Below are 22,688 nucleotides of genomic sequence, written 5' to 3'. Positions count from 1 at the left end.
TCTTTAGCTAAAAGCAATATGTATTTTGCTTCAAATGGAATAATCTCTGGGGATAAAATGTGGTTTTGAACTTACTGGAAAATAAGTTTTATTTCCAACTAATTATAGGAAACAAAGTATAATTTGAGAGGGTCACCAAACCTCATACACTTCCAATTTTGCATGATTTGTGCTTTTCTAATTACCATCTCTCCTTCTTATGGTGGGCAATCGTGCAGCCGACTCAGGCTCTTATTTCCATTTATATTGATAAAGATGTCTGACATTTCACAAGAAGTAGTAGTTGCAAGGTGCCTGCAGCAACGTGCTGTTCTTAATGTCTTTCAGAACAGATTTTCATCTGGAGATATTTGCATAATATCCATCAGACTTACTCATACAGTAGTGCATGAGATACATGCACTGACAGTTTGCAGGGGTAATGTGATTGAGAACAAAAGACAAATCTGGTAGTCGAGATGAAAGATTTGCCAGAGAAAGATTTGCAGTCTAAGTAGGTGGATGAAAGATTACCTGGCGCCTAATTTATACCTTCCCGTTGGGAGCCTGTGTGACTATCCAGGGGTACGTTTTTGATTCCTGGGTTTGAAAATATGGCTGACTGCAAAGCACAACTCAAAGCCAGTCTTTGCAGTGTTTATTACTCCCACGAGTGATTTAGCTGTGCTTTGGCATTGCACTGGGACCATCAGCATGGCATGGACAGTTCCCAGCTGGGAGCTTGGCTGCAGCACCCGACTCATGTCTAAGGAGGGAATTTGTGCAGGTTCCAGCCTCCTGCTGTGGTCTTGTCCTTGTGGGCAAACTCCCCTGGGGACAGACTCTCAACCCAGTGCCATTTCCTAAGGACTTGAAAACTATAACCTGGAAAAAGGTAATGCAAGATAAAAGCTGCATTCCCCTGCCCCAAATGTCTCAGATATTTTACAAGTCACCTCCCCATCATGCTGCTGCTCTCTCAGTTGGCTGTCTGAAAATTTGACTCTTCAAGAAACCTCATATCTGAAGAATGCTTGATTTCAGCACACAATATTTAAATAGAGTGCTTTATTAGCAACAAAGTAATTCTAGGCAAATTGATAGGCACATGTTCAAAATACACTCTCTCAGGAATTTCAATGTCATGGAGCGAGTTTCTAAGTTTTCATTAGAGTTCCAGTCCCCTCTGCTAGATTTCAATTTTCCAGCTCAGCTTTTTCTTTCTCGTCGTGGATCCTCTTGTAACTCCAACTTGCTCTTCTTGGCTTGTTAGTGAAATGCAGAGGTTCTACAGCTCAGTTTTGTTTTTAAATATCATGCAGTTAGTTTGGTTTTAAAAACCAGGTCTCATACTTTCCTTTTATTCTTCTTTCCAGGAAAGTTTTTTCACTGATTCAGCTCCAGCTTTTCAGAGAACTTCAGTAAATGTTTTTCCATGCACTGCAGCTATTTGTATGTTCCACATTCTTGACATTATTTTCCTTGACTTTTTAATTTTTTTTGGATTGCACCTCATGGTTGGGAGTTATGTTATGTTTGAAGGGTTTTGCAGACACTACAGGCAAGATATAATTCATTTGTACAGTCAGCTGAAGCTAACATATTCCATATATATTGAATATAAATGTCTTTTGGAGATAGTTGTGAGCTCTGCTGGAAATTATATGTAGCAGTTAAATCCACCAAAGCATATGGTCTTCCTTCAGCAAAAAGTAGAGCTGTCATTTGTGTATACTAGTTAATCTCTGCAAGTGCTCGCACTTCAAGAAGGGAATACTACTGCTACTGCTACTAATATTTTTAATTTCTAACTTTTTCCTATCTCATATATCCCATAAATGTTTGTAATTTCAATGGCAAAGGCATGTTGGGCCATATTCTTTACCCCATTGTAATGCCATTCTACCCCATGTCTAATGTCATTCCATTTCATTATAAAATCAGTGTAGCTGAGAGAAGATGAGACAGTCTTCTAATTCCATACTAATTGAGATAAACTTATGTAAATACCAATAATAATTTTGGTAGAAATATGAAATTATTTTCCCATTATCTAAGCATGGAGTGTTAAATTCATTTGTGCAGAGGGTTAGAGCAAACATATATTAAAGTTGTCTTTGAAGACCATATTAAAAGTGAGTATCAAATTAATTCTAAAAGAGTCAGTACTGCAAGAGTCACAAGAGTGAATTAGATAACTGCATAAGTGTGCATGTGTGTTTGCAATAATCACAATATGCTAGCAAGAGACACTTAACCATGTGAGCTACATTATATGTGCAACTTAAGAACATACTAAGTTAGACCTAGTTTTGTCAGGCTTATTTGATGTATTGCTACCAGACTACCCAATGCACTAGGTGTGCTTTTAAATCCCTTGTTTGCATGTATATATACAACACAAAAGGTGATTAAGTGTGTAATTTTCCACATACAAATATTAGCACTGAATTCAGTAGGGCTGCTTTTCTGTAGAGGTAATGTGTAAACATTTTACAGAGATAGCATCTATGTGTATACATATTTCCAGTTAATTTAACAACAGGGTTCAAGCGATCAATACAATGATTTAGCAATGAGATTACTATCAGTGTGCTTTCTGGCTTTCTAACTTTTCTTAAAAGCATTACAACCATTGTTTAAAGCTATTTCACACAGGTTCCTAGACAACAGATGTTCACAGATGAAGCTTTTGCACTACCCAAAATCACCATCTTTTGGGATGTAGAATTTTGTTCTGACCTCCAACTGGATAATTGCTGATTTGTCTCTCATTTTGAACAGCATTACACACAGTGTGGCTTCTAAAATTTTGTCTTAACATTTTTCTCTCCCCATTGAAGGAAAACGAATATTTCAAAGTTAATGCCATTAATTCCAGCTCTGGGAAAAAAGGGTAATTTGAAGGATAGTGACAAATATTGCATATATATATTGACACAAAACTTTCTAATAAATTTAAGAGATTCTTATGAAGAATTCTGGATGGTAAAATGAGAAAAGGGATAACAAAATATAGAAGTATCTTTTCACATGAAAACACCATGACAGACATACCTATCATAAGAACAAGGCATTTCTTTCATTGCTTTACTTGATAGTCATAGTCATTTCTGTCTTTAAATCTGGTGCATTCTCTACCCTAATTGTGTGACACACCTACACACGTAACAGTGAAATCTCTGGTACAATCCTTATCTAGAAAAAAAGAGGTAAGAGGACTATGCACAAATTGCTATCAAAATTTTCAAGTAAACTACATAAGAATCAGACTTCTTGCTCTTAGTCAGTTCTGAGGAAGATTCTTATACAGAAACCCCACATTTCAAGGTGGGTTACTTTTTGTTGCTGCATAATCCTGAGTCACCAAAACCAAAACTAAAACTACCATAGCAACCAGAGCACAGATTTATAAACTATGCAGTTCTGAATTGGATTTGCAGTGGTGTATTCTCCCAGCATCTTCCATGAGCTTTACACAGATTGGTGTCCCTGTATTCCTGAATGGCAATGCAAGCTAACGTTTAAACTTGATTCACATAGAGATGCTTTCACATATTGTTATGTGTACCCATCTGTTAAACTAGCATTTGTTCTACGGACAATTTCACCAGTACATGGATTAAGCTAAAAATAGTTGTCTTGGCTAGTAAAAAGTAACACTATGTCCTTTAGAAGTAGGAAAATATACTTATTTATAAATTTGACTTTATAAAATCATTCTTACTTTCAATTAAATTTAAGTTTTGTCTAGTCATGTCATGAAAAAAAAAGAACTGAGCCATGTGTTGTGTAACAGAAATATAGATGCTCTGTTTCTATCCAATCTATGCATACGTATGGATGCAGACAGAGTGTTTGACACTGCTGTGACAGTTGTCCATTTTGTCCTCTTGATATTGAGAATAACTGTCTTTGATTTATTTTGCTGTCTTAAAGGCCACATAACCTTTTAGTAGCTTTTATGAACCTCTGTTCAACTTTCTGAAGTGTTTCTTTCCCACTCATGTGTGTGGCTTGAGTCAACAAGCATACTGCTGAAACATACAATTCAAATACTGAGGGGGAATGGAATGACCTGTCCCTCTGAAATACATTCAAGTTGTTCCTTGTGAGCTGCATTCTGAACATATCACAGCTAGGAAACATACTTCCAGGGCTGCAGGAGAATGTTTTGGACAAATTGAAATGAAAGACATCCTATTCTAGCTTCTCACTCACAATGCAAATGTACATGCACTCAAGGGTTATTGACGTCCATGGCACATTTCTGCCTTTCTGCTACCAGAAGTTATATTAATTTCCTTTTAAATATTTGTTTTGGTATATGAATGTGTCATTTCTCTAAATTAAAAATGCTGAAATCTATATGTGGCTGAACAATTGTCTTGGCTTGGATTTTGGGCACCTAGGAGTATGCCTTGCTGCTCATGGTGCCTACAGGCTCTATTTTTGTGAGCATGTGACACAACTGCACACTCACATCATGATTAATCTTAGCCACGTACTAACAGAAGTGACACACCTATATCACTGCAAAAATAATGTCATCCTTTAGTCTATTCAGACAGCCACTACAACAGGAGTTTTTAAAGAAAGAGGACTGGCTGTTAGGATACAGCAGTGCATATTTATAAGAATATTCAGAAAGACCTGTGGCTCTGAATACAACAGAAACAAGCAACTGAAAGCAATTTTCTTGCTCAGAAATCACTACTTCTAGCAGTTCATTGTCCTAATAAACACTTCTACTGGTTTTCTCTCCTCCGTATTTGTTGCAAGCCCTTTGTTTGCTATGGAAATCTGCTTTTGTGGGTAACTTTTCACACTACAGCTCAACTTATAAGACTTTATCCCAAACCATCAAGTGACTTCTTTGGTGATCTCCTATTATTCCCTAGCACAAGGCCATTAAGAAATTGAATTGCTTCATCTTGTAAGTTCGAAAGAAGAGTTACTTAACTGAGACAATAATCTGAGGCAAACTTACAGCAGGCACTAATGTAACACTAAGGTACTCCAGAAAATTTAACGTCTATATCATAAATGAAGAGATGTATGCTTTAAAATCTTTTTAAATGGCTTCTGGTTTGATAGGTTTGCGACTTTCAAACCCCATCTGATGAAATTACATTTCCTAACCATTCCAGTATTGGCATGCTGGCCTGCAACTGCCCCATTCATCATGGTAACAAAACACTTGAGAAGGAAACTTTCAAATTAATTTTCCTTTTAGTAGATGCTTATGTAACTCAAAACCATCTTCTTTTCACCAAAGCATTAGCCACTTAGTGTAAGATGAGGAAAAGGCTGTAACCTCTAGATTTTAGCCAATTTTTTTATTTCCCTAAAAAATTTGAATATATGACTCAGCCTTCTCTTTGCCTGAGAGAAAGACATGTCTTCCAGCACTTTCTTGGAGACCTAGGCTAAGTTTCACTAGATATTGAAGATATTCAGGCAGGTTGCTGACACAGAAAAGTCCAGTTGTCTTTTTTTTTCTACTGCCCATTCCCTACCTCTGGATGCAAAGATGCCCTTCCCAATTGTTTCCCAGGCTTTGGTGTTCATTTGGCACCTGAATGACTTGGCTACACTAGCAGACTATTTACTTCTTGGCTCAGCTAGTTTTCTGCTGCTCTAGCAAACAGAACAAATGTATCAAAGGGTGACAGGAGGCTAGATAGACTTGGGAGTATGTGACCAGGCCTGAGGAAGGACAGAATGACTCCTCTCAGAAGCAGGATACATTATGTAGGCTCAACCACTACAAGAAATCTCACCTGTAGTTTTAGCTGTTTACCATTATTTTACCATTTAGCTGTTTTACCATTATTTTGCACATCTGGAAACATTTATTTAATGGTTTGCTGTCCTTTGGACCTGGATTCTGGCATGTGGAAAATAAATGCACTAACTGGAGTAAGGCAAGTGAGCACAGTCTTTGTCTTCTCTGTGGAGGTAATGTACCTGTTTCATGTGACCTTCTCTTTCCTTCCACATAGCAGCCAGCAAACATGGCAGTGAGTGTAGGGCTAGATCATTTTCATGTTAAATTATAAGAACAGCTTTCTCATTCTTGGCAGTCTTTTAATTTTAAAAACTGACAATCTTGAGCGGACGCACTTAGCAGACACTCAGTCCTGAGTGTACAGTAATGGTGGCACGAAGTGCGCCAGGAGCCCAGCAGAAACTTGCCCCCCAAAACAGCCAAGCAGTGCTGTTCTTCATCTCCCATGCTCACCTGCCTCTTCCTCCCAGGTGTGTTTGGGTCATGATCACTTCCCTGTTGCAGCACTGGGATAGTGTATCTATTACACAGGTGTAGTGTAGTGTATATACCATATACTTCTTTGTGACTAAACAGTTAGGGTATGCTTTTACTTCAAGCACTAACTGAGATCTAAAACACTGATTTTACTGAGATTAGACACTTGGCTTGGTTTTATTAAGCATTCCTTGATTTTTTAGTTACGTGCATTTCGTTGCTTTCTTCCTCTGGCTCAAGAAAGTAAAGGCTGGTCCTAGAAAAGTTCTACGTTACACTCATTTTAAGTCAGATTGGTGGATAGATAGATAGATAGATAGATAGATAGATAGATAGATAGATAGATAGATAGATAAAAAATTACCTTATTTCAACTAGATTAATAACAGTAAAATTAACTACTTGTGTATACAATTATAGTTGGAAGATAAAATTTTAAAATGTAATTGTTTTAATTATTTTTGTTATTAACTATTTGATAGCTAATTTAGGACTGTGGGCTGATAAGCAGCACAAATAATAGGATCTTGTAACATTCCTGGCTGTGCACCTGAATCTTGATTTTACATGGGATAAATACCTTAAAATTCTTAATTTTATATTTCTGACCTAAGTTTGTATTTGAACCTCAGAAACAGATTAAAGAATTTTGATCACATTAATTAGAATATTTCCACTCCCACTGTTCACAATTTAAGATCTAAAATATTTAAATTAAAGCCTTAGTAAAGATATAATAGTCTACTAGAGATACAGCACCCAATGCTGCATCTTCTTTTGCAGTGGGAATTTTGATTGAGCTACGAGTGCTCTGAAAAAAACCAAACATTCCTGCACTAACACAAAAGTGTTTTCTGTTCTAAATGTCTGTGTCACAATTCTGTCGGCTCCCATATTTAAAAAAAGGCAGAGTTTTCATAATTTTGAATTTGTACATAATATTAAATCTTACACTCTCTATAAAATCCCTGTGGTACTCCCAGTAAAATAAATGGCAAACAATTACTTGAAAAGGAGAAGGATCTGGTCCTACTCCCTCAGCCCTTGCATTTAGATAAGATTATAAAGGAGGTCTAACTGCTACAGAAAAGCAAATAGTGTAAAAAAATAATGGCTTAAGCACAACTACTTTGTCTTCTTTTTGTAAAAAAGCTAATCCATAATTAAAATTCAAAATTTATGTAACTGCTTTTGTGCATTGCATACTTCCAAAGATTCTTACTTTCAAAGAGAGGCCATTCAGTTTCCCCACAAAAATTAGAAATATCCTGCAACTGTATCCTGCATACAATCACCATTGTATAACACACACACTCCTCTGCAGCAGCAGTAAGCCCAAAGGAAAAGATATATTGTATTGTTTTATACCCCAAATATGTGCAGTAGCTTTAATGACTGTTTCCTCTAGAAGTATAATAATTGTGTAGGTAATACATACAAGTTACATTAGATGCTAGCTCTGTCTAGAGAATGTCTAGCTGTATTAATTTGTTTTCACTTAAAGCAGTCAAGACTCAGTTTAGAAACTCCTCCTTGTTTTAGTGACTTTGTATTAGCTCCCAATAATATTCCACTGAATCCCACTGGAGTTTCTTATGCAAGTAAATGATTTCCAGTATAAGTTCCAAAATCTGTAATTTAATTATGCGTTAATTTATGAAGGGGTTATACAACACACAGACAATTTCAAGCCTATCAGGTTAAACATATTATAGCAGAGCTGGAATCTCATTCCCCTGTTATATAATGTTCCCACAGATTCACACTTTAGCTTTAATAAAGAGATGCGGATCAGCCCTCAAAGAAGCAATTACCCCACACGGTCCTCATGAGTAGAGAGATAAAGCTAAATATAATATAAAGCATGCCATTTGCCCATGCAGTGTTTAATGAAGTCCATACCATAATCAAAACATAGTTAAACAACACCAGGCAGTTACCTAGAAACAAAAGCACAAAAATCTCTGTCTCTGTCACATGTCCGAAAGCATTTATGGCCAGATCCTGCCACTGTGCCCTTTCTCACATCGTACAGTTTTTATGAGCAGACCCTTTGAGGTACTCAGGTATTAAAAACAATTTAGAAGTTAATAAATGCTTCATTTGCTTTTAAAGCTGCCATAAAATAGGCAGCCTTTAGATTCAATATTTGCTACAATGATTCCAGTGTACAGTGGCTTTGTTAGGTTTGTGCTTCCTGGGTTGGGTAGAAGTTATGCAAGCACAGAGCTCAGTTTAAGTTACAAAATTTCAGTTGTCTAAATTAAATCTAGCCTAACTTAGTCTACACTTGAACTCTGATCATATTACTACCAGTAGCCAAGCTAGTTAGCTTTACAGTAGCTCAAGCACATCTCTCTGGCATCTTCTATATCTATTGATGTTTCATCTGCTGGTGTGGAAATTACATGGCATGAAGTCATCAGCTGATGTAAACCTACTGTAACTACCCTGGGTAAAGGCCTAAACTTCAAATTCTAGTACTGTGGAAATGAGATTTGTGTTGCACTTATAGAAATACAGATTTTGAGGAAGTCTAGACTAACTCTACTGAAACAGAGAGACACCTAATTCACTGTATTGGGTCTGGCTGAGATGGAGTTCATTTTCCCATAGCACCCTCACAGTGCTGAGCTTTGCATTGGCAGCTAGAAAGGTCTTGATAACACCCTGCTGTTTTGGCTGCTGCTGAGCAGTGCTGGCACAACATCCGCACTGCTTTCTCTAGCACTGCCCTCCGTCAGTAGGCTGGGGTGGCCAAGAGGCTGGGAGGGGACACAACTAGGCCAGGTGACCTAAATTGACCAAAAGGATCTTCCATACCACTTCGTCTATATCTGTCAGCTCAGATATAGAGGGTAGGGAAATAAGAAGGAGGAAGAGGAGAGCATCCATTATTTACAACATTTACCTTTTGGAGCAGGCACTATGCATGCCAAAGCCCTGCTTCCCAATGGGAAGTAGAGAATAAAATTATTTTTTTTCTCTTGCTTGCGCACACACAAAGTTTCATTTTTGCTTTAGTAAACTGCCTTATCTCAACCTATGAGTCATTTTCCATCTTATTTTCTCTCCCCTGTCCACATGAGAAGGGAGAGTGATAGACAAGGTTGGTGTCCAGCCAAGGTCAACCCACCACATTCAAAAAGTGTGCTTCAGACTAGAGTTTGCTTGATACCAAATTAACGAAATGCAATTGCTATGCTCATCTGAATGGTGTGGTCAACATAGATAACATTCAAAGATAAACTATAACCAGTTTTAAAAAAGCTTAGTAGAAATTTTTCTGCCTTGGTCCTCTCCAGCATGCACAGGAAATTTCTGTCTACCTGTGTGGCACAGAGGATGCTGCTCAACATCTGGACAAACATTTGAGACATGTGAACAGTGTGTCTCTACTTGGTATCTAAATTTAATCTGTACCCTAAAAGTTAGCACAGGTTTGCACAGTATGTCTAAGTGAGCAAGTATAGACAGAGGTGGATACAGTTTGTCTGTGATTCAAACTGCTGCATATCTTCTCTGGTTATAAAAGAGCTCTCCCCTTCAGGTAATGTAGGAGCACAGCTTCGAGACCAAAGCTGGCTCGTTTCTGCCCAGCTTGGAGCACCAGCAAAACAAGCTGGTGTCTGTCTGTCTGCACCTGTCTGTGAAGACTGTTATGATGGGACATGGGAGTTAGGAGACTCACAGTGAAGCCCTGGGGTTTGAGTCTGGGTGGAGGCAGGAGCCAGGTGATATAATTAAGGCAATCTGAAATCAAGAACCAGAGACATATAATGCTCATTAGCCTAACAGAGTAAGGTAGGCCTATGGCTGCGTGTAGGGTTTAGCACCAGGAAGCTTGCATTCATTTTGACAAGAGCATAGCTAAACTTCAGATGGAGCCAGAAAACCAGGGAGTGTAATTCATGAGGTGAGTCCGGGAGAAGGAGCAGACAGAGCAACAGCAAGGACAGATGGCTTGAGACAAAGCTACAAATGAACAGGTGGCGAATGCCAGCAGGATCCTGAACAGTGAAGCCAAAGACAGTAACAGAGACCTCGAGGCAAGGCAGAGAACAGAGTTCAAGCCACTGTGCTTCTCAGGACATCTTTTGTATACACCCTATCTGCCACCAACTAATGACCTCTGTCTGCTGGCTGCAACACGTGTTTTGGGAGCTGGGTCCACTTCCTAAGGGCATGGCACCCATGGCTGTGTGAGGCAAAAGTCATCTTCCTTGGCTTGTCGTTCTGTAGTCATACCTGGAAGGGAATGCATTAATTAACTTCAGTGAACTTAGAGGAGGACTGTAAAGAAATCTGTGGAACATTTGTTTTCACACAATATTAATCAATATAATGAGGTGTAATCATGTAATGGTCCCATTGAAACCTCTAAGGCCTAGTAGGTGTGCATATGCTTACACGTACACTAATTAAGTAAGCATTTACTTATCAAGGCCTCTACTTCAATATATGCAGGAACCTTAATTTTTAAGGGGATGAAAAGATGTAATAAACTGGAATTGGGCATATAGTATCTGTAGGGCTGAAGGTGGTGCAAGAAGATGGGTTAGCTCTCTGGCGTGTTTATCAGTCATAATAAAAACTTTTCCTGCAGTTGTGTACATATTTGCACACTGATTGTGAAATGACTGCTGGGAGATTAATTATGATACTTTTATTAATCCAACCAAGTGCATATAACTACAATTCTGTATGTAGCACCCATTGCTCTTGTGAACTGCAACAGAACTGAATGCAAGTCTTTTTCCCTTGGCATATCTGCTTCTGGCTGGAAATATATATATATATATGTGTGTGTGTGTATGTATGACAGAAGCCGGACTTCTGCCAGAGTGCCATTTGACCCTATGCCAGCTTTTGGCTTTTCAAAACCAAAAAACTTCTGGCTTTCGCCATTTAGGCAGTGACCAGTTCATCCCTAGCTCTCCTTAAGACTTACAAAGTATTAGTAAGACTAGTTATTTTCAGCAGTGAGATCGGTTTTTCAGGATGGGATGTTCTTACATAATTATAAATGTATATGGGAAAGTCTAAGTAAAGGGAATTAGCCGGCCTGCTGAATTATCCCCATTTGCTTGTTTCTGTCAGATGTTCAAACAAATTTTTTTCTTTCATCAACATACATAAGATGGTAAAAGGCATTCATGGTAACATCTTCTGAATTTATTGACAGTGATTTTTGTTTATCCCAGGATAAAAATAAAAAGGAAACACAATAATTTCATATAATTTTATATTTGTTTCACAATAAATAGGGAAATGAAAAAGGTACTGTCATATCTTACAGCATGTTTAGGATATGTATCCAAAGCAAATGCGAAGTTTCCAGTGCTTTTGGTTTTTTCAGATGACTTTATTATGTTCCAGTAAACAGATTGTAATCATGTCTTATCCTTGTTCTAGCTGGAAGCTTTGCCAGATCTTGTCTTTTTAAAGCAAGGACTCTCCTGTTTGCTTTTTATCAAGTAGTTTAAAAAGGAAATAATCACGAAGCTTTAGGATTCTTGCATCTGATTTAAGAATCACATGGTTTCTCATGAAATAGCCATGTTTATTTTCAATCTCATGCTGTACAAAAATAATCGATTTTCCATAATTTTAAATGTATTAAAATGCATTAATTCTCTTTTAATGTGCTTTTACATCCTAGATATCCTAATTCTACTGACAGTAGGCTTGATTCTCTGTTGCTCTGTGTTAGAAAGTGTGTACACAGTCTGAGTTCAGATGTTCAGTAGCCTTCCAGAAAGGTCTTTCTCTTTCCAGTGACCATAGAGTCCAAGGAGACTGCTCCCCTGAGACAAGTGTCTGAAGTCAGGCAGCATTAATATCCCCTACTTCACATTCATTTAAATCAACAAAATGCAAGTGCAAAGTGGAATGAAAGGTCTTGGCTTCTGATAGGATTATTTTAAACATTCCCATTATATTTTCTATGCATGCCTGTACATGGCTGGACAGTGAATCAAGCTCTTACAAGTCAGCCTGCAATTGATATGAGTAAAGGAAGCAGAAACTAGAGACTAACCTTGCAGAGAAGCACATGAAAGAAATTATTATTATTGTTATTCACAGCTTTAGCTACAGCCCTTGTATTTCCACAGCTTTCACTGTTGATCACATGTTTTATAGATCTGTTTTGGAAAGATGTGTTGTTAGAGAATCCAACTCCCAGTTCGATATTCCGTAGTAGGCTGCATGCTATGGTTTGTTGGTCACTTCTGCATCAATGGCTCAATGCAATAAGAGCAGATCAGCAGCTGGAAATGGCTGGTACTGATTCCTCCATTTAAAGAACCATAGAATCATAGAATAATTTAGGTTAGAAAAGACTTCTAAGATCATTTAGTCTGACCATTAACCCAGCATAGCCAACGCCACCACTAAACCATGTCCCTAAGTGCCACTTCCATAGTGACTCAGTCACTTCCCTGGCATATATACATATGCCAGTTACCTTAGATCAGATTTACTGTGATGGCTGAACTATTTCTAGATTTATATTGTGGGTGGTGCCTACCATACATGTGGTTCAGAATCCTTCTGCTCTAATTATGTTGGCAGTGCAGCCGGTATACTTTTGGAGTGAAAGTTAATGTTCCATTTGCCTCAGAAAGAATATCCCATGTATGCACCAAGCCCACTCTGCAAACCAAGCCAATGCAGAGTGAGTGAGGATGATCAGAGCATGGACTTTAAAGCCTCAGTACTTTTCTGAATAAAACCCCAGCTGGAGATGCAGCTCCTAGATACCGAAGATTGCCTACTGAGACTGTTCCTGCTCCACTGTACATCAGTGACCAAATCCTCAGCAGGATGAGGACAACTGCCTTTAATTAAAATGCATGCAATAGTACTGCATATCTGGGCCATGAGCTACAGCACTATCTCAGCACTGCTAAAGCTGACATTTAGAGTGATGGAAAGCAGTTGCAGAATTTCAGTCTTTTACTTTGTTATGTGACATTATTTTGTCTGAAGTGTGTATAGCATATGTAGCTATCCTAGGTCTTACATTCAGGAAGAATTCACTTTTAAAGAACTGAAGTAGATGCTTGCTTTAATTTTTTTTGAAGCAAATAAAACATAACAGAAGTTACAGTGAAGATGGGATCATAATAATCTAAAAAAACTTTTATTCCATTAAGTATGCATCTTGTAAATGGCCCTTAATATTCTTATATTTGTAGTGTTTCAGAATAATTCGCTGCTGTCCCAAGGCAAGAACTTTTCAGTCTGACAATGAAAGCATTTTGCTTCCATCTCATTTAAAATACATTCATCCAGCCACCTCTTTGGCACCCAGGCAGTCAGGGTCCTAGAGAAAGTCAGGAAAAAAATTCTCTCTGATTAGCACTGTTGAAGGAGATCTGTAGGCTGAGTGTGAGCAGTGTCTATATAAACTGAGATATGAAGAGAGGTTTTCTGATAGAGGGAATTAATGTATCAGAGTCTGTTGATTGTAGACCACGAACAGTGGAAGCAGAGAGATATCTTGTCAATTTGACTGTCAGCAGCCTGTTTGCATGCATAACTATAGTTTCTGTGGTATTGTGGTGAGTAGTAAAGATGGGCATATTTTAAAAGGTATTGTCAGAATAACAATGAAGACTGCTAACATTTAGCAAACCTGATGTGGCTGCTGTTACATAGAGGTTGGTAAGGTCTAACCACACTAATTTGGCCAGTAGAACTACCCCTGGTTTGGCATTTACTTCCATGTTGCTATCTGAAGTCTGGTTGGTAAAATCTCAACTTTTTTCTGATTTAATAAATTACAAATTACAAATTACCTTTTAATCCTTTTCCTTTAGTGCATGTTGGGATGTTGCATTAACTATCAGTGATTCATCCTTCACACACTCTGCCTATGTTCATATAACTAGGACTGTTCATGTTGTTGACTTGAACTCTATGGCCCAAAGTCACAGCAATTACATCTCAAAGCCCTACTTTTCTTCCATTAAAATTCCCAGAGTTTTAGAAATGCCTTGTTCCTAGAAACCCATTTGTAGTCTAGCTCCTTGACTTCCTCAGGAAAGAAGCCCTGAACTTCTTCAGTCCGTGTGGGGAAGAATCAGCAATAAGCTTGACTGCAAAACAGCCCCAGGAATAACAATGAAACCCTGGCAGTATTATCACTCTGAAATATCTTATTGCACAGGTCCTTGATCCATCTCAATTTATTCCACTCATCCTTTGGCACCCTGACAAGCCAAATATCAGTCAGAATCACAAGTATAGGCAGTTATCTCATCACTGTTGACACCCATCAGGCCTTTGGTCATGTCCTTCACGTGTTCATAATACTGGGATTTGCTGAACTGTCCTGAATGAGCCATCTAAAGCAAATTAAATACTTCTAATTATATCCTTATGGAAAAACTTTAAAGAGTTTTCTCATTTACGATTTTCTTCTTGCTCATTAGATATTTCTCAGTGGCCTTCCTGTGCTATGCTTGAAAAGCAAGTATAGAAACTTAGCTGGAAGAAAGAAAAAATATGAAAAGAGGAGGACAACCTCTAACTTGGCCAAGAGTGTGCAGAAGCTAAGAAGTGAAGACAGTAACTTTTCAAAAGAGGACAGAAGGACTAGAAGCTGATTCCGGAAGTACACAAGATGTTTGCAGCCTTCAAATACCAAAACATTGTATTATAAAGTGTAAGGACATAGAAGAACCTGAAACTTATTTGCCAGGCTCTACTGTACTGTATGGATGTTTTTATGGTCTAGGTTACAGCCATCTTCTGGCACATGATAGCATCTTATGGCCAAACGAGGTCTTCTCCTCGTGTGTACACTTTGTACCCACAGCATACCGACCACATTGGATATTAAAGGTAATGATACTCCAATCTGTGATCCATGTAAGAATGGTCAGCACATTGAATCTTCTTCATGGATAAAATCTTCATAGAAATGTCTGTGTTTGCTATGATTTTCTTATATAGATGATGATTTACTCAGGCTTTCAAAACTGGCATGTTTATTTAAAATCAGCCGTTTATTTAAAGTCTATATGCAAGACAACTACACTGACACAAATTAGCACAAAGCAGACATTCTTTTGATTCTGACACAATATCAAAGCATGCCCTTAAGGCCTCCTTTGGGGGCACATCTCCACAGTCTGCTCTGGTAATTGTCTTTATGTCTGGCAGTTCAAAATCAGCAGAGATATTTTCGTCCCTACCCTCTTTCCAGGTAACATTTTCCTTTTTGTTTTACAAATCATCTGTAAAATGTAACATTCAAATATCACAACAAAAATATTTTGGCTTAGACACAGACTAATTATGAAGTGTTTCCAGCATCAGTCTACAAATTCACATTAAACAGTCACTTTGCAAGGCAGTGCAAAATCTTCAAGCTATGTTCACATCTGACTTTGCATCCCAGTGGCTCCACAAAGAACAGGAAAAATAGGTGGTTCCTCAAATAGTTGTTAGTCTGGCAACAACATCAATGTGCATGTGCCAGTCTAGGAAGGTGTTCCTTCTAAGACTTTTAAAAAGCTTAAAAGATAGTTTTTTGGGGGTTTTTAAAATGTTTTTTTTAAAAAAGTTGGTTTTTTTTTAAATGAGAAAAATGTTTTGTTCTGAAGACTTATCATGGATCTTCCTAACCAGCTCTGTTCACAGTAAGGATGTGTTCCCATTGTTTCAATGACATTTTCCCAACCCTGGAAAATTAACTCTTTCTCTACCATTGGTAGGGTAGGGAGGAAGCTGTGGCTGGAATAGTTGTGATATTATTTTCTTCTAAATCACAGGGAGGCAAAGGGAAGCAAATTCACTGTGCTCCTCTGTTACTTACCCTGTATTGCCCCATGGTCACAATAAGCAGATTTGGTAGCTTTGCAGTCTTAGAAGAAATGCCTTAGGTCTTCCAGCTCTCACATAGTTACTGAAAAGCCAGGTAGCAGCCTTCATCAGTGTCATCTCTTTAATCCTCATCAAAGATCTCATCATTCAGTGAATGTGAAGTTAGAAGCTGGTGCTGAACTCCCCAAGAGTCATCTCTCACAACTTCTCTTCTCCTGGTGACTGTCAACGTGAAGTTCAGCCTCACTTCTCATGACTTGTCTCACAATCCCTGTAGCTTTGCCCTACCAAGTGTAGGTGGTAGTTAAATGCTAGTAACATTCAGAAACTAATTTGTTGTCCACTGCAGTTATTCTCTATGCTTTCATAGACTCACAGAATATGCTGAGTTGGAAGGGACTCACCAGCATCATCAAGTCCAACTCCTGGTCATGTGGAGGAAAATTCAACAATTTTCCTGTGCAAATTATGCAAATAATAAGAAAACCCAAAAGAACACAACCCCCTGATGTTATATATCGCCGATACCAAAACATCTCTTTTGGTATCTGCATATCACCTGTATTTCTATAAAAATTAATGAAGAGAATGAAATGTGACATGAAAAACATTATGACTTTACAGAGAAAATGCAAAATAGAAGATTATAGGAAGTGTAAGTAGATATGTAAGAATTTTCCCCATGTGTCCCACCACAAACCACACAAAAGGTATTTTGGACTGACAGCCCCTGGTGCAGTGCCACACCAGGCATTGTAGCGCGGAACACTGGGGCTTTCATCCTGGGGAAGCACTGCCTGTTCACCTGGTCTAGCCAAGCTGCAATGACAGAAGTAACCACAGTGGGTCAATGACCTCGTGCCAACACCCTGACTACTTGAAGATCAGCCAGCTATAAGTGTGTCCTGCTCACTGTGACTGAGGAGCTGAGCTCTGCCATAGCAAAGAGAAGGTATTACAGCAAGTATTTTACTGCAATGGTCATATGGTTTCTCTCCAAGATGCAACTGCAGCTTGCTGGTGCATGCAGAGCTGGCCAAGCTGGCCTCAGGGCAGAGCTAAGGCTGCATCTCAGAAGTGGATATATTTCACCCCTGTACTTCCTACAGTTTTGGAGGGCAAGTTTCTGCCATTTAATTTATTAATTTCCCACTCTTTAGAAACTCAATTCCTGCAAGTGGGTATTTTTCAGCTTGGAGAAGAAGAGATTGAGAGGAAACCTCCTAGCAGTCTACAGCTTTGTTATGAAGGCAAGCAGAGGGGCAGGCACTGATCTCAAGCCTGCCAAAACCCAAGAAGCATTTGGACAAGCCTCTGAGGCACATGGTGTGACCCCTTGGAGTGGTCCTATTCAGGGCCAGGAGTTTGACTTGATGATCCTTGTGGGTCCCTTCCAATATAGGATATTCTATGATCTTAGAAAGTGTTCCTTTCCCCATCCAGGAACTGTCAGCTGCTGCTGACTGCCCCAAATGGCTGCCACAGTCCAACATCACCACCTGGAAAAGTGACTTTTTTGTGTGACTTAAGATACATTTTTTATGGTAACATTTGCTTCTAAAGGAGTTTCTCTCTGTACTAAGTCTGAAGTGCATGTGATCAGTGTGGGAACTGTCTGAGCCTCAGTCTGAGTTCCTGTGTGCTTGCTAGCAAAAACAGTGATTTTCTAAACACATAGTTTGGAAGAGAGTATAATTCTGAAAATAAAACTAAACTTGGTCAGTTAAGCTTCTCCAGCATTAGCTACGTCAAATTTCAAGAGCAATAGGAATGAGAAAAGCTTATTATTACACTCAAAATGCCATCTTTGAACAGTAAGTACCATTCTGTCTTTACAGAGATTATCAGAGCAATGGTGTTGAGTTTGAAGAAAGTAAGTTCAGGCCACAGACTGTAGTGTTATTTAAGAGGAATGGAAGTCTGAAAGCATTTAAATTACACCAATTTAAAATTGGCAGTGAAAACATATTCATAAGTCAGGATAATCTTTGTCAAACACTAGAGCACCAACATATTTTACAATGCTTGTCCTACAGTTAAAGAGAATTTTTGATTTTTAACTGGAATCAGAAAGAAAGAATAAAAAGCTTGTTTGCAAGAGACCTTCTGCTTGCAAAGGCAAATGTGGCAGCCATTATATACTTAGCATTAATCACACTTTGTTTTGATGCTAGTTCTGCTGAAAACTGGGATGTTGGCCAAGGCATTGGGGTTATTCCCCTTTCTTTCCAAAATATTCCCTGAAATCTTTGACATCCAGAAGCCCCAGGTCAATATCTTGTTCGAGAGATGAAGCCACTAACTGTTTAGACTTCTGTCCACAGCATCAGGAAATGAGATTTGAACATGACCTCTCAGCCTAGGAGTGAGAGGGCCACAGCCTGAGCCACACTGACACATGTCCCCACCACCCTTGCTGCCCAACAGTCCCAGTGACAGGGAGGGAGGGAGGGATGGACGGATGGACGGATGGACGGATGGACGGATGGACGGATGGATGGATGGATGGATGGATGGATGGATGGATGGATGGATGGATGGATGGATGGATGGATGGATGGATGGCAGGCTAGATATACATACACATGTGCACACACATCAAAGAGCCCCACAAGAATAACTGAAAAAGAATGAAGGATGAAGATGATGTTGGATGTGTCAGTAGACCTTAGCACACACTTAATATATGCTTACACAGATTTAAAAGAAAAGTTGGAATCAAGAGACAGAACATGAATGATAGAAAATCCTTATAAACTCTTAGGCTTGCATGCTGGGGCAAATGTTTTCCCTGGGGCAATATCTGAACAAACAGAAGATGTGCAGGTGTCAGGGTGGGGCTACAATAATAACCCCCAAGGGCTATTGCATGTTTCAAAAATTCTATGTTTTTAGGATTAAATCTGGTTTAAAAAGCTTGCATCAAGATAAATTTGCTCCAAGATAAAATGCCCCTGTGATAAAGGACTTCTGTGAGAATGATCCATTTTCACTGGTTCTTTTTTCCTTTAACATGGTTTCAAAGGTAGTTTCAGCTAAAAAACATTTCCTGACAATCTTGACTCAGGAATTCACATTGCTGCAGGCTCCCTCTGCAAGGCAGAGTGACCTTTAGAGCAGCAGTCCCAGCCTGAGCTGTTTCCCACCCCCTCCTGCTACACAAAACCTTGGCTAAGACAGTAACAGTGCAAGTCTGGTTTAGCTCTGCTTGGCATCTGGAGTTGGGATCCGTGGAAAATGCTGATCTGTACTCGAGAGTTGGACCCCAAGTTACCTTGTTTTTCTTGCTGTTTTAACCTCTTAGTTAAGTGAGCTTAGCTGTTACCAATTCCCCTGTAGATGTGTTGTAAACAGACAGTAGCAAGTTCCTCAATGACTACACAATGCTGTTACAGTCATGCAATGGCTTTCAAAGGAAATTAATTTTAGGAAAGCACTTAGTGTATTTACATGCATCTTTTAATACAGGTTTGACATGGAAACAAGGTGGGGCCAATGTGTTATAACCAGTTCTTTGCTGGCACAAAAAATCACTAAAAGATTGAGAACTCCTGCTCTGTATTCCTCTGAATAGACTCCTACTGACTTTCCCATTTGGAAGTATAGACTTCTGTTGAAAATGCATAGCAGTATTTTTCTTTTTAACACAGCTGGCTCAAAGGTTTCCTTCTGCTGGAGGTTTTGTCCTGCCTGTAAACCCTCTTTCCTGAAGGACATCTGAGTGAACTTTCTACTGCAAAGTTTACCTGAATTACAGATAAAGTGGGGAGATAATTCTACTGAAAAAAGCCGTGGAGTTGTCCAATAAAATAATGTGAGTAGTAGTTAAAATATTAAGAAGAAACTTGTAAGTAGCAGCCCTCAAGGAGCCAGACTTGCATTTTCCTGTAGCATTGCTGAGGTCAATGGATTTACTTGAGATTTATGCTTATATGAAAGCAGATTCCTTTCACTTAAAAATTACTGCCATATCCCTGATAAATATATAAAAACAAAGAAATTTCATAATCAAGATCTCATGTAGGTAGCCCTACCTTTATGGGAGAACACGGATCATAACTGAAGATGCAGAGGAATCCACGAAGTTATCTGTCTTGCTTGCAATGTCATAGGCCATCCTAAAGCAAGGTCAGACTCACTGTTATGCATTAGTATGATTTGTTATGAAAAGTGGCATTTAAATATTTAAATGTTCCAGGTCCTATGTGTTTAATTTCATTGTTTAATCATTGCATAGTTTCCCAACTAAGTCGTAGTTGGCACAGAGTGGTGGGTTGCTCTTAATTTATGTGCTGCTGCAGCTTTTCAGGGCCTTTCACTGATGGTGAGGCATTTCAGCTATACATTATTCCTGTTTTGCTCTTGAAGCTGTACATCAAGGTAAACAAACTTGCCAAACCTTTCTTCCCTGGAACATGGTAAAAACAAGGTATCCCAGTATATATTCAGCAGTGCCTATACAGAAATTCTTTTAGAGTGCAGCTATAAATCCCTTGTTAATGTACCATGCCAGGAGTAGGGCACAGAGTAGATGTACATCCTACTGATAATAACAGGAGTTACACGTACAAAAATATCTTGCACACCACTAAAGAAGAACTTTGAGGCATTTAAATGACACTTATCAGGTTGTAGCTACTGTGTAAGACAATAGGCTCCAACAAAAACCATAGATGGCATCCCAGCTGTCTCATTGTTGTATACACTAACAAACCTTTCTAACATCACATGCTTCATACAAAATAGGCATCCTCACTGGAGGAATGGGATTGCCTGCTAAGGACTGCAACCCTGCTGGTGTCTAGTTTAAACAGACAGCAGATTAAACAATTGAGAGAAAAATGTAAAACCAGAAATGTTTATACTGGTATTGCTGAGGACCAAAACCTTGAAAAAGTGAAGTCATAGGTGCTCCTACATTAAAATTTACTATGGTGTTTACAAAGAAAAGCTGGAGGGGTGTAAGGACCAAATAAATAGAGGCAGAGGGGAAAGACAGAACATGATTTAAGACAGGGACGGGAAAAGAAAGTACAACAACGTAATGCAAACATGCAACAAACATTTGGAAGTAAGTTACTTCAAAATCAGTGCCAGGTTTTGAACATTTATGCAAATATTTATTTCTGCTCCTGCTTTCCCTACGTGCCCAGTGAAAGACCCCTTTGACAGACCTTCTTCCGCTGGAGCCAACATAATGGCTCTGAGCAACAGGATATGTATATGGCTTGCCCTGGAAAAAGCTTCTAAGTGAGCCCTCTTTTTCCCCCAAGAGGATCATTCTGTCTTTCCACAGCATAATCTGAATAAAACCACCCATAACAACAAAACAACCCTGAAATCACCCTTCCTTGTGCCTTATGTTTTGGATAACTTTTTTTTTAGCATAGTGGTGGCTTCTAAATTTACTCTTGCTGTACTGGCATTTGCTCATCTTTGGACTATTGCAAGCATTTGGCTAATAGGGACATTAAAAATTAATTAATTAAGAATTTTAAATGTGTTCCTAAAACTTACATAAATTTATGTTATAATTCTACCTTCATCTCCAACATAACCGCAGTTTGTGTCACCTCAAAAGCCCCCACAAGGAATTACAGGCATCTTATGCAGAGTTCACATGAGGACAAGTCCTTTTCTTCCCTCCTAGTGAATCCTTGATTGCACTGTAACTAATGCAGCCTGCTGCATAGTTTTCTATAAACTCCATGCAGAGGAACAAGACTTGGGTAGGGCCAGGGCTTGTTTTCCCACAAAAGTTGTGAGCTTATTGGTTGATACAAACCAGATTAAAGTAGGGGTTTGACTGTTCACAGATATGTCAATTAAAACAACATCTTATGTACAATTTGTTGTTAAACCAGTACATATCTTGACTGCACTGGCCTCCAGCTTTGGCTTTGAGAGAGTGTTTATGCAGAGGGAGAGCTCGTTGCAAAGCCATGCACACAGCCTTGTCCATCCATATACAAACTTAGATGGAATGAAATTTATTTTTATCCAGGAGGATGGAGCTGCCCTGTGACTACAAAACAACTGCATGGTTGTTTCCAGCCGCATTAGTTGGTACTGATGGGGTGCCATTGTTCCCCTTTTCCATTGAAAAGGCACCACTGAAATGTACACCTAAAAATGTACTGATATTTACCACCTGATGGATTACATTTATTGCATAAAATCTTTTTTTTGTCACTAAAAAAAACCCAGGATGTTATTAAAAATCTGACTAACTGTGCCTGCAACTGCTGTATTCAGCTCTTGTGAAGACTACCTTTTTTTTGGCAGTAGCCTTTTCTCTGCCTAAAAATACAAAGAATTACAAGTATATGGTCATAGAAAACAATGTCTGTAAAATTATGTTCCTTTATTATCCACATTCTCTTCTAAGACAAAACAAAAAGTACTAATAAAACCCAATCTGCCCAGTCCCTGGTGACCCAGTAGCCTGTCCTGCAAAGATCATCCCCAGAAACATTCTTTCGAAGACAGAGAGTTCTGCTTCAGATTAGACTGTCGAGTCCTGGAGCTCACACAACAGCCCTACTGAAAACAATTAAGTAATTTATACTAAGAAGTAACTGTGACCTTATCCAGACAAATACCT

Source organism: Camarhynchus parvulus, chromosome 1A, assembly GCF_901933205.1.
Source record: "Camarhynchus parvulus chromosome 1A, STF_HiC, whole genome shotgun sequence".
NCBI lineage: Eukaryota > Metazoa > Chordata > Aves > Passeriformes > Thraupidae > Camarhynchus > Camarhynchus parvulus.
The sequence above is the reverse complement of the archived record's forward strand: the minus strand, read 5'-3'. Positions refer to the sequence as shown.